Source organism: Lepisma saccharinum, chromosome 18 (genome assembly GCF_977018435.1).
Source record: "Lepisma saccharinum chromosome 18, izLepSacc3.1, whole genome shotgun sequence".
Taxonomy (NCBI): domain Eukaryota; kingdom Metazoa; phylum Arthropoda; class Insecta; order Zygentoma; family Lepismatidae; genus Lepisma; species Lepisma saccharinum.
In genome coordinates this window covers 44,261,371-44,275,070 of record NC_139246.1, presented here as the reverse complement: position 1 = coordinate 44,275,070, position 13,700 = coordinate 44,261,371, and positions in this window count along the sequence as shown.

Below are 13,700 nucleotides of genomic sequence, written 5' to 3'. Positions count from 1 at the left end.
TGGAACACAAGATGCCACTCGCGGTTGTTGCCTGCCTTGAACATGTGTGTGCCTCGGTGGAACATCTTGTCGCACTTCTTTGTGTCAATTGAGGTCCTTTTGCCTTCCTCCGCCTCTGAAAAAAGTTGTTCTCGAACTGCATTCTTCGCGGTTGGCGATTGCTGACTAAATGTCAATACGCATCCGCTGAAAGTGAATGTTAAGAGTGTGGAGGTGAACTCGTCTCTGCTGTTTCTCCTCCTAAATTAATTCACGGAGCCACATCTGCACCTGGTGGCAGCATAGTAGTTAACGTTATTATTAGGGAACGGATTTCTAGGTCAATACTTTTTTTTTTCTAGCTGCGTTCTAGATGTATGCTATTTAGAGATCTTTGTGTTTCTTGTACACAGCATCCCTCTACTGAAATTCTATAGGATCTAAAAACACCTAAATGAACTACAGTGAGTGTAAAAAGTGTTTGGACACCATTGATGGTACGTAAACAGCGGATCCGCTCAGGTTTGTTGGTGCAGGTAGGCGAGTAGAATGAAAATCACATTATTCTACCTCATATACTTGTTTATCTGATACAACAGGAAAATACAAAATATAAAAAAGAAACAATCTATAAACAATAATAACGAAAATATCACATATTTTGAACACATGAAGTCTTTGGACACTTGCCATTCTTGTCCATATATTCTGCAAAAAAAAAACAACAACAACCATTTAATATTTTGTTGGATTTCCTTTGGCACGAATCACTGCCTGACTTCCGAGCTGACAGCTGTGAGCCCAGAGGTTGAATGGGTCAGTGGTACGTATATGGAAGTCCAGGTTTATTGATCGTGTTTCACAGAGGTCCTTTTTAATGTTTTTTACTAAGTGTCCAAAGACTTTCTGTGCCCATAATTTGTGGCATTTTTGTTATAATTGTTCATGGATTGTTTATCTTTTGATATTTTTATTTTGTTGTTGTGCCAAGGAAGAAAGAATTTGAGGTAGAACCATTGCACTTTTATCCCGCTCACCTACCATCTTCCACAACGCCAAGATGATCCATTATTAACGTAACTACAGCAGTGTCCAAACACTTTTTACACTCACTGTATAAATTCCTATAAATGACTAAATGAGCTAAGAGAGAATACTGCTGCAAACTTTGAGCACACTTTATGCACAGATAGACTAATCGGGACTTGACCTAGAGTTTAAAGTGGAATCCGAACCACTATGTGCCTCCAACGGATATCGAACCTACGACCTCTTCGTTACAAGTCGACGATATTACCACTACGCCTCAGGGAGTGCCAAACCTGCCTTGGGAATCAGGAACAGTTGCATTTATGAAGTTTGCACCATCGGTGTAGAGAGAAGGTTCTCCATGGACACTTCTGGGATGTAACGATCACATTGAAAGTTAACCCAGAAGTAAGTGTCGTAAATTATTGGTATTTAGGACTCAAAGTGAACCAGAACAATCGATAAACTACTAGTTTCTGCTGCGATACAAATGTCCAACCTTTGTTACATTAATTCCTGCAAACAATAGAAGAGGAAAAGAGAAAGTTGTTGAACTAAATTTGTCTCCTGTCCGTGGCCAGTTGGTATGCTCTGGGTTCCAAGCATTTCGCAGTGACAGGTTTATCGCATGTTTCATCTTTCATTTGGTAGTCCTCAACTCTAAAACGAAATGCATACCTCAGAAGAGTGGTGGAATTCCCAGAAGCAGGAAGATGAGATTAGGAGGAGGATTCTTTCCTATTGCTGTCAATTTGCCATTGTCAGTTGTGTGCTGTGAAGTGTATGTAGTTTCTGTAATTTGTTCATCTGTGGACTCATAATTGTCACCCTTGTGTAAGCAGCATCCGATAGTATTTTTTTATTATTATTACAATTAGTAATCGACTTGTGAAATTTGTTTGCAATATTTTACTTCAAAATATGATAAAGCTTTTACATTGGACAAAGTGTACATTTTTTATAATCACAGAATGGTATTTATGGAACTGAAAATAGTAACTTTTGTGTACAAATTGCATCTAAAGTTATTTCATAAAATTATTATTAATTAATAATTATGCCTATTAAGTGTTTATAAGCACCTTAAAGACATAAATCCCACTTTTTTAGCACCTAAAAATCCGTTCTCTAGTTATTATAATGGGTCTCCGCTTCGATTCCAGATGGAAGAACGTTTGCGTGGTTTAGAACATGCCTACAGGGGGGAGGCAGTTGTCCCGCATAATACTTTCACTTACAGAAATTTAGAGCGTCGGAATCTAATCGCCATTATTAAACAATATTATACAGGCACCTCGATTACCATTTCTTCCCTCGAGTCAGTTTCTAGCTATTATCCTACGAAGTTCTCAGTGACGTATACTGAGAACAATATCTGGGCTATCTCACTATGCCACGTGGTCCAAGACTATGAATAGAAATAACTTTATCGACTCATAAGAAATCAGGTTGCCAACTCATAAGAAATCAGGTTGCCAACTCATAGGAAATCAGGTTGCCAACTCATAGGAAATCAGGTTGCCAACTCATAAGAAATCAGGTTGCCAACTCCAGAATCAGCATCATCATCTCACTGATATGAATAATATTATTTTCATTTCCTGATCGATATTTTCTCCTGTATTTTATTATCTAGACTTGAGGCTTCGCAGATAGGCTGGCTAGCCTAGAAGATACGCTTCTGGATGTTCTTCCTCAAGTCTCTTGTACATCTTTTTAGCTTGTCTGCTGTGTGCAATGCCTTTTGGGAACAAAAGTATGCCAAGAAGTATCGAAACGAGTATCATCTCAATGAGCTAGCAGATGACAAAGTACCACAATACTAGACCAAACCCAGGCAACAAATCTAGCGTCTTGGGATTCACCCGTTACATTGTAACATAGGATATTTTCGTAAGACGGCAGAAGTTCATTCTAATTGGATTTTAGGTGGGTCCAGACACACACTATGTACCCCCCCCCCACACACACACACACTACACACACACACTTCTTCGTACCCGCCAATATATTAAAGCAATGAGATGGAATGAGTTTTTTCTTTCACCGACTTAAGTTTTGTCCTGTGGGCATATACCTTCGAAATTTCGACTGTTTTAAATTTAAATCGAGATATTTCATGTTACGTAAAGAACTGAAATCCGTCGATTAAATTGTAAAAAGTCGATATTTTCGAGAGTATATGCCCTCGGATTGAATTTGAAGTAGTGGAAAAATTAAGCGAAAGGTAGAGGGAGATTATTTCCTTAACATTTTGGGCTGTTATGCATTTGAAGCTTCGGAACGAGTCACAACTCTCGAAGCAGCCAATCAACGAAGCGAGCCACTGACGTCATCTCAACCCAGAACCTATCGCTTAGCACCCTGCTCAGGTTATACACGCCCACTAGGCTTGCTAGACAGACTCGCGTAGTCCGCTGGAGATGTTCCGAAAGTAATTCGACTCTAATCCATGTGATGAGGTTCAATTTAGTATATTTATTAACACCATTTCAATAAGGTACCATCAGATTATTTTACTCAAAATAGTGATGTATTGAATTAAGGTTTATCTTGTTGGCACTGTCGAATTAACATACTTTTGTTCTACAGGGTGTACCAAAAGTCCCCCATACATAGGGAATATCACTTTAGAATTGAAATGTATCAAAATAAGATTGATGTGGCGACTTTCGAAAGCCAGGTGTAAGTCAATGTATTTCTGTCATTAAATTTATTCAGGTGGATGCGCTCGGCATGAGGTAGTGTCATTTTTGCGTCTCACTTGCAAGGAAATAATGTTATTCCCATGTATGAAAACTATTGGGACAAATAATTTTCCTTTCAAATATTCAAGAATTATGTGATAGGTAATGAATGACAAAATCCACTTTCTTTGACCCCAACATTCGTCCATAATAAAAAGAATGTTTGAATATTGCATAATTTCCACGATAATTAGACGACCCGTAAGTGTCGCACAGCATTTTTGCGGACCCTGTGAATTACCAAATTGCCGGAAAATTATCGACTGGTATCGGAAAATAATTTCCAACCGATACTTTTCGATATCGATACCACTAGTATCGGCTGATACCGATACATCGGCATCGATATCGGCTTAGCACTAGCACAAACTTTATTGAACTAAACAAGATACATTATAGAGTATTACAACACAAGAATGAATAGCTGTAAGATTAATGTCGGTCGGAATTGACTGACCTCTACCGGAAAACAGATGAAATATTGCCACAGAACGTACGTAATGAGGAAAAACTTTCCTATCAACCAGTGATTGATTGATTGATTGATTAGTTGTTTTCAGCCTACTTTACGCACAGAAAGGCTAATCGGGCCTACAGTTTAAGTTGAATCCAAACCACTATGTGCCTCTACCGGGTATCGAACCCGGGACCCTTGTTTACAAGGCGAGGACGTTACCATATCAACCAGTGGCGGTGATTGGGTTCCAAAACCTATGGGGTGGGTAAGGTGCCAAATCTGGGGGGGGGCAACGAAAGTTTACTTTCCCTTGGTACATAAGGATTAGCATAGTGTGGGGGCAAAAGTGGCAAAAAGTGGCGAGGCAACTGCCCCCCACGCCCCCTCCATTCGCCGCCACTGCTCTCAACCTAGAATAACGTTTTGCAATATCGCTTGCGAATAATAAGTTCTTTCACAATAAATAGTATCCGATCGTGACCTTTGGCCTACGGCATGCAAATATACCAGGGACGTTCAATATATAAGTTTCCCTGTGCTATAAAATATTGTATAAAGCAATGCCATTAAAAAGAAGCACATGGTTGACAAGCGCCATCCTTCGTCTACAAGGAACAACAATCGATTCGTTATCAGACGTGAAGGCGCATGCGCTCAAGGGCGAAAAGTAAATGCTTGTTCGGAAAACGCGAGCTCGCGTCATAAGGAGTTCAGAAGCATGGATGCTAAGGGCGTTCTGCTTATGGACTTTTTGGAACGAGGAAGAACAATTAATGCATTGGATAAACTGAAAAACGCAATTCGACATAAGCGACCAGGTCTCCTGTCAACTGGTGTCATTCTTTTTGACGATAACGCTCGCCCCCACTCAGCACTGCAAACACAACACAAAATTGAAGAATTGGGGTGGTAACGGCTGTCCCACCCTCCATACAGCCCCGATTTAGCTCCGAGTGATTTCCATCTTTTTCCTGTGTTAAAGTCTGAATTGCAAGGTTACCGTTTCGAAACAGATAAAGAAGTGAAGCGGAATGTGAGAATAGTGCTGAATAGCCAGAGCCCTGATTTTCTTGCAAATGATATGGACAAATTGGTGCAACGGTGGGACAAATGCCTGAATCTCTATGGTGATTCTGTGGAGAAGTGAGGAAGGATCCTCCTACACATGTATGTATAGTTTTCTAAGTATCTTAAAAATAATTTTTATTAAAGCATACGGAAACATATGAGTCATTCCATGCCAAATCAACACAGATATGTGCAATTTTTAACCTGACCATCTCCGATTTTCATGAAATTTGGGGAGTTGAAATTATTCATAAAACTTAGTAACTATGAAAATTTTTAGTCTCGTGCGTCTTGTAATTGTTAAATTATTCAAGGTCAAAGTTAGCAGAAATTGCCCTTTCTGAGCCCGCTTAGCTATACTAAATCTGCTGTAACTCCGCCCCTATTTTGCCTAGGAAGCTCAAATAAAGCTTATTGTACAGGGAATTGAACAAGCTTTCCAATGATATATAGCAAACCTACCTTTGGATAAAAATATAATTTTGTCACGTGACCTTGACCTTTGACCTTGAATATCTCAAAACATGTCATCACCAAAAATTGTGAAAAAAATATATTTGGTCCCTCATGCCATACTCTAAAACATATCAAAAAAATCATTCTGGAACTGCCATTGGATCAGAAGATACAAAATAATATGTGTAACTATGTGACTGATAAAAGCCCCATTACATGAACTATGACGAGTCAAATGTCCCTTAACACCCCCTACAAAATGTAAAGGGGTTATCCTGGGTTTAATTGGTCATGAAAGAAATAGGTTAGGCACAGGGAGATCTCTAGCCGTGTGTCTCAAGCGCAGATCCGGCATATTGTTGACCGCCATATTGAATTCAACGCAAAAATTTCAAAGGAAAGGGGGTGATGTGATATATCAAATGAGGCTAGAATTTCATGAGAAATGAAGTGACGAAGGTTTATCCAACATATATTTAACCAGAAAAAAATTATTACTGCATGCTTGTAACCATTTTCTCCTTTTCGAGGTGTTAAAAACAAAGCATTGGAATGCTTCTAACGTGTTAGGAACTCATCGAGATCACGCTGACATCTTGGGAGAGAAAGAAGTATACGCACCATTGCATATGATTTTAATCAGCAACATTCACCAAATAGTTGAATAGTGAAGAATATTGGGAAAAGTATCTCAAACAATTACGTGACACTTCCTATGTAATGAAAAATTCTTCAGTGACGAGGCAAATTTTTATGTTCACGGTGAAGTTAATAAAAATAATATGCAATACCTGTGATTTGCTCAGTCGAATGGTTGTTGCTGGTAAGCTAATTATGTGGTATAATGTATGGCGAACGGAAATGGTTGGTCCATATTCAACAACGGAACCTTAAATGGTGAGGGCTTCTTGGATTTGTTAAGTGAACAGGTTTTTTCACCCTTGCTTACGGGATATGGCACTTTTCGAGAGTTTTGAAACAGGACAGACTGTGACCACACTATGTGGACATTTTCGCAATTTCTTCATGGTAATTTTCTAGGTAGATTGATGGGCACACGGGGATCTATTAAAAGGCCTGCACATTCCCCAGATCTAACATCTTTGGAGGACTTTTACCATCAAAAACATTTGAAGAGAATGGTGCATGCACTAAAAGTCCCTGATATTGACCATCTGAGAGAAGGCATAGTTGCTTGCGATGTTGTTGCACATGCTACATTACCAAATGTTCTAAGCGAGTGTGAGAGACGTCAACGAGTGTGCTCACAGGAACATTGACAACATTATAATGTGCATATATCGTATGTGAAAGATATGTGTATAACTTTTTTCTGGTTAAATATATGTTGGATAAACCTTCGTCACTTCATTTCTCATGAAATTCTAGCCTCATTTGATATATCACATCACCCCCTTTCCTTTGAAATTTTTGCGTTGAATTCAATATGGCGGTCAACAATATGCCGGATCTGCGCTTGACACACACGGCTAGGGATCTCCCTGTGCCTAACCTATTTCTTTCATGACCAGGATAACTCCTTCACATTTTGTAGGGAATATTAAGGGACATTTGACTCTTCATAGTTCATGTAATGGGGCTTTTATCAGTCACATAGTTACACATATTATTTTGTATCTTCTGATCCCATTGCAGTCCCAGAATGATTTTTTGATATGTTTTAGAGTATGGTATGAGGGACCAAATATATTTTTTTCACGATTTTTGGTGATGACATGTTTTGAGATATTCAAGGTCAAAGGTCAAGGTCACGTGACAAAATTATATTTTTATCCAAAGGTAGGTTTGCTATATATCATTGGAAAGCTTGTTCAATTCCCTGTACAATAAGCTTTATTTGAGCTTCCTAGGCAAAATAAAGGCGGAGTTACAGCAGATTTAGTATAGCTAAGCGGGCTCAAAAAGGGCAATTTCTGCTAACTTTGACCTTGAATAATTTAACAATTACAAGACGCACGAGACTAAAAATTTTCATAGTTACTAAGTTCCATGCATAGTTTCAACACCCCAAATTTCATGAAAATCGGAGATGGTCAGGTCAAAGGCTGTGTTGATTTGGCATGGAATGACTCATATATTGAACGACCACGTAATTTGGAACGATAAAAATAAAGAATAAATGAAAAAAAAAGAACTAAAAACTAAAAACAATAAAGAACATTCTTTGAAGTGCACTATCTCCGTTCGAAAATATTGGTTGCATGCAGTGGCGGTGATAAGGGTGGCCGTGGGTGGGGTTGGGAGTAGTTGCCCCTTCACGTTATTGACACTTTTGCCCCCGCACTATGGTAACCCTTACGTACCAAGGGAAAGTAAACTGGTCTTACGTCCCCCCCCGATCATTTTTGGAACCAATCGCCGCCACTGGTTCCATGAAGAGAAAGAAGAAGGAACCTACCTTGTCTATGACGGCCTCGAAGTTGAGAACCCTTCGCGAAGCCCTTACCTTCCGTAAGGGTGCTCGAATAGAAGTTCTTGAAGTATCTATTCACCCGCTGTTCACATTGACATTAATTAATTTAACAAGGAACTTACACGGCTCTAGACATATCTTGTAATGTTTAGTGTTTGCACAAGGAAGGGCTTTTTGAGAATGCGTACAGATGGTGCTCATTGTTGAATATGACAAAGAAAATATTAGGACACATACTGGCAAAGTTAAAGAAAATTCCAGCATAGCCTTTGAAATGTTTTCTTGCATGTATTTGTAGAGAATCTGCACTACTAATTGCAACTTTGTAGTCCACAATATACAGAATATGAACAACCCCTAGTAATAATATAAGATATATTGCTTCAAAGGAGTAAAAACAATTGAAACTAAGGTAATGATTATACAGTAGCGAGTGAAAGTGTTGGAGCTGAAATGGTTCAAATTTATACTAAAAGTATACATATGAAATATTTATTTATTTGTATGAAAAAAGCCAAAGCACAGCAGGCACATACAGGTGAGAATTCAGATATGACATCCCAATGTTCTGTATCGACAGGATGTTATAAAAAGGTCCGTACACTTACGGACAGTCACACTTCAAGGCGAGAAATTATTATTTCAAATTTCGTATGCTGAACTATTAAGGGGGGGATGTCCGTGTTTTTTCCTGTTGTGAGTCTCTTGGCTGCTGTAGCTTTGCTTTTTCTTACAGAAGTCTAATTTTTGGTTGGATGGTTTGTATTGATCTGGAGCACATCTGTGTATTTTTTTTTTGCCCTCTTCTCTTCACGCAGCTTGAGTGACATAGTCTCGCATTTTTCATATGGTGGTAAATATATTTGTACCCTTTTCTTGAATACTGTTATGCATTAATTGTTTATTTTTTACCATATGTTCTACAGTCATGTGTAATAGTGTTGGACTAGAATTATTATTATATGTTACATATTTATCCTTTTATTAATAAATCAGGATTCAGACAATTTTAATATGTTCTTTTACATACATGCTAGTTTAATACAAACGTTTACAATAGCAGGACAGTGATTCTAGTTCAGTTAATATAGTTACATGTAAAGAATATTTGCTCAAAATTTGGTTATTCTGGTGTTAATAGTTTTTGAGAAAAAGGTACATACATCTCGAAAAATGTAGTTTCGAGAAATTAAAGGTTAAATATTTACAATCAGTTTTCCACTCTGAAGGACTTTACACATTTCAAAAAGCACCGTAGCCTCATCTTCGGCTGCTTCTTCTTCTTCCTCCCTGCATTTTCTTTTCTTCATCCTTGTTGTCTTTGTGAGCTTCTGGATTGTCAACTCAGATTTAGCTATTCTCTTTATGTCCATTTCTACCAGTAGTTTGTTTGGCAGTATATTCACCACCTGCAATTCCGATCTTCTTCAATACGTCAATTATTGATGCACAACGATTATTGAAACAAAAAACAGCATCAGAAACTGTAATTTGAACGACTTCGAAACTGCAAAAGTTGTTTCTGGACACCGTTTCCATCAATGCATATCAAATTCCCCATTGTACCACATGACGAACATGAACATGAAGCACAAACAGCACTTGAAAGTCACTCCAAATAAATTACACGAAAACCATCACTTGCACTCCTTTCTTCTTTTGAAAATGAAGAATCAGCCGCTGGAACACTTATCTTCGACTTTGAAGCACTGCTTTTATTCCACTGAAATTTGACATGCAGCAGATTTACGTTTGGGTCATTTCCAGTCGCCAAACGTGAGGTATAGTATCTATTTCCATGAAACTTACGTTGTTTGAACACACCCTTGAGTATACCCATTGTTCAACTTTATTGTAATTTACTACACAGAAAACACAAGTGCCGGATTTTGCGCCACAACAAAGAATGAGCAATATCTGAATATAGAGAATGAACGTGAATACAATAATGAGTTTGCTCTTTTCTTTCCAGATTCACAGACAGAATGTGCTTGTACTTTAATAATTACAAGCTTTTAGCAACAATAAAGTGATAATGAAAGAAATATGAAAGAAACATTCCCAAATCTATGGAATGATGTGAGAAAATGAAACAAAAATAACAAAGTGCCGCCTCTGGTTATATAAGGCGTAAAAATGCAACATAAAATCATTTGCGTTTTGGAGGTTTTCCTGATTTCGTAGGTACATAAAATTTGAAGGACTTAAATTTCAAGAACAGTGGATAGTAAAAATAATAATAATTGAAAAATTGAAAATTTTGATCCCAAACACAGAAAATCTCGAAATAACATATTGTTCACTTAACTATAAATCTGGGAAAGTATTTCAAGGGTAGTTATGTTTAATGAACAGTGTTAAGTTTCGTATTTCATTGCACAGGGACTGTAAGAAAAATGTTGCTTGACTATCAGTAGAATACATAGTTACTTTAATATAAAATATGTCCCACCGTTGACAATGGAATGCGCCATATGTATTGTCGATGCTGTATCTACGATATTTTCATGGATTGGCACAAAATTGTGTTGGCTCCACCAACTGATGTGATTGTAAAATTGCCTCTCCGATGACGTAGTGGTAGCGTCGTCGCCTTGTAATCAAGTGGTCCCCGGTTCGATACCCGGTGTAGGCACATAGTGGTTCGGATCTTACTTTAAACTGTAGGTCCAGTCCCGATTAGCCTTGCTGTGCATAAAGTGGACTTAAAACAAGTAGCAAGTAGTGACGCGAGACGGCTCCACAAATGAACATTTGAGTGGGAACGGGATTGACGCGAAGGGAGGGAAAACGAATGCAGTTACCAGCCTTCGCAGCAGCGTGTATAGGCCGTCACAAATATCTCTGCCGCGATCGGCGCAGTAGAACGCAAGAACCAGTGTTGCTAATCTGTAAGATAGAAAATCGCTACAGTGCGCCGAGGCATAGCTGTTCGTAGAACAAGGAAATTAGAGAACTCAGCTTAATCTAACGTTGAGTTTTAAACGCCATGCATTATAACCAGGGCTGGGATTAATATGTTCTAACAAGTGGCTTTATATGTACATACATATGGATTAAAACTTTGCTAAATATGGACTAAAATGTGTACTAATACATGCGTAAAGTTACCCAAAATGATGCAAATAAGACTTCTTCATAGTGATTTCAAATAAAATTAAACAATTTATTATTTTTCCATTGCATTAATGGACCTGGTGGCATTTTCACTGTTCAATAAACCCGTCCACACTGGTACTGGAACTGCAACGACATGTGATGCACGACTGACACTATCACTTGTTTGAGAACTAATAACACTGTTCTACACACGTTTTGTTACAGAAATGAGAGTACCCAATCTTTACTACAGTAATATGAGGATGCTGATAACGGAAGTGTTGAAAGTGGGGGAAACAGAGTTATGCTTTCTTCCAGTTAAGAGAATTATCATAAAGGATCACCAGTAGTAAGTTAATTTTCATCTGTCTTTCACGGCATCTCTCATCTATGATTTAACACTTTAATTTCAAAATTTGAATTGTATTAATTCTTCCCAGATATCGGCGAGGGGGAGAGGAAGTGCCCCCTTGGCCTCCTATTGCGGGCACTCTTAATATATTTATTAAGTTATGCCCTCATTGATTATGATTAATTGTTATGTAACGTGAATTATACTTATCTTGAAAATAAGCGCCAATGCATTGCTTATGGGTAACATGAATTATGCTGTAATTTCAAATTAAGAGCCAATCTTAGAAAATGAAGTGCACATTCGTGTCCAGAAGGTCAATTTCAGTAAGAAACAGCTACTTTCCTTTCTGTAGCAGAAAAGAAAGTGAAAATTTGTAGAACACTGTAACTTGCGAACGTGTTAAACAGCGACAAAAATTATTTATTGCTTCTCTGTGATGACCGACAGTCGGCTGCCTTTGTTGTACATTTATAAACGATGCCGGCTTCCGCAACAAGAATAAGAAGTACTTATATTGCCACCAGACGATAAGCCGCGCGGCTTTTTCTTTTGTTATGAACTTGTCAGCCATCAAAGCATGCCAATTTTAACAAAATTGTGAGCCGTGAGTGGCGACCAAGGAGGAAATATTTATGATGGACGGCTTGTGATATAGCGTAATTAGAGAGGAAGTTCAAGTAACAGAAGCTGATGTAATATTCCAGTTTTGTAATTTAAAATTGAAGTGTTGTTTATTCCAAATAATAAATATTAAATAATATATTCACCGTAGTTTTGGAAACTTGTGCAAGCATGTGAAAATGAAAATTTCAATAGTTTTGTTCATATAAGCTATTCTATTTGCATAATTAACAGCTTCTCAAACACTGAAATCTTGTCCACTCGACGCAGCCACATTGATCACAGATTATTCAAAGGCACTGATATTTTGATCAATGAGCAAGCAGCGTCAAGTAAATGATCTGTCTGCTCAACGAGTGAAAATCTTGCTCAGCGAACGTCGCTCAGATACTTGACGGACCCCAGGAATGGAATGGCAATTGGCAACACTGGCGAAGGTTGGCGAGCAGGGTATAACACATGATGATAAGAGAGAGGGAGACGAAACGAAAATTGGGATCTGCACCGCGGCAGAGATATATGTGTTGGTCTTTACTGCTTCGCTCTGCACACTCGATTTCCTCCCTTTCTCTGTCGTTATGCTCGACCTTTTCGAGAGATAGCTGGGACAGAGTATACTTCCTTTGATTTACATATCAACTATCAACATCATCAATACGTATTTTTAATTAGCATATTCCTCTTAGCACTTTATTGTCAACGGTATTAGCACCTTCTTGTGAGCTTCCATACCACTCAACCCACCTATGCCGGTTTCTTCACCTGTTCTCCTCGCAGCCTTTGCACGTGTTTACACTGATCCGCCTTGGTTTGATGGACAGGCTTGTTTGACACACATCCCACCTTCACTGCCCACATGTGTCGAAGGTCGTGAAATGTCAGAAACCAAATTTCAAAAGAGCAAAGTGGAAAGTAGAACGAAGCGAATAGTATAAAGAGGGATATCCAGTATTGATTGGTGAAATACGTCACGGAATAATTAATTGATTTGTATTTTTATATTTTGCGTCACTTTTCTGCCATTTTTGGTTAAGCGTAACGATGAGGATGAGTGATAACATGATGAAAGTGATGAAGGGACGGTGACAAAGTACACTCATGCTCAGGCCGGGATCAGTATTAAAGTAGAATTTGCTAGGCCTTCTGTAGAAAATTTCAGCACTACGCATTTGATTGTTTTCGAGATATCGACATGTAACATTTGATCGATTGTTGTTCGCGTTGCGTTGAACCATCATTTGGTAGGCCTATGAGTTCTCTAACTTTTCCTGCATGCGTTTGGATGGCTCGCAGATGACCGTTGTCTCTGAATAATTTCAGCATGCTGATTCCAAAAATGAAATCCATTTTTACCCATCAAATCTAGTTTTTCCATAAAACAATAATATATGAACTGACCAAATTTCACAATAAAATGTGTAGTTCCATCATTTTCTCAATAGGTGGCTCTGTTTA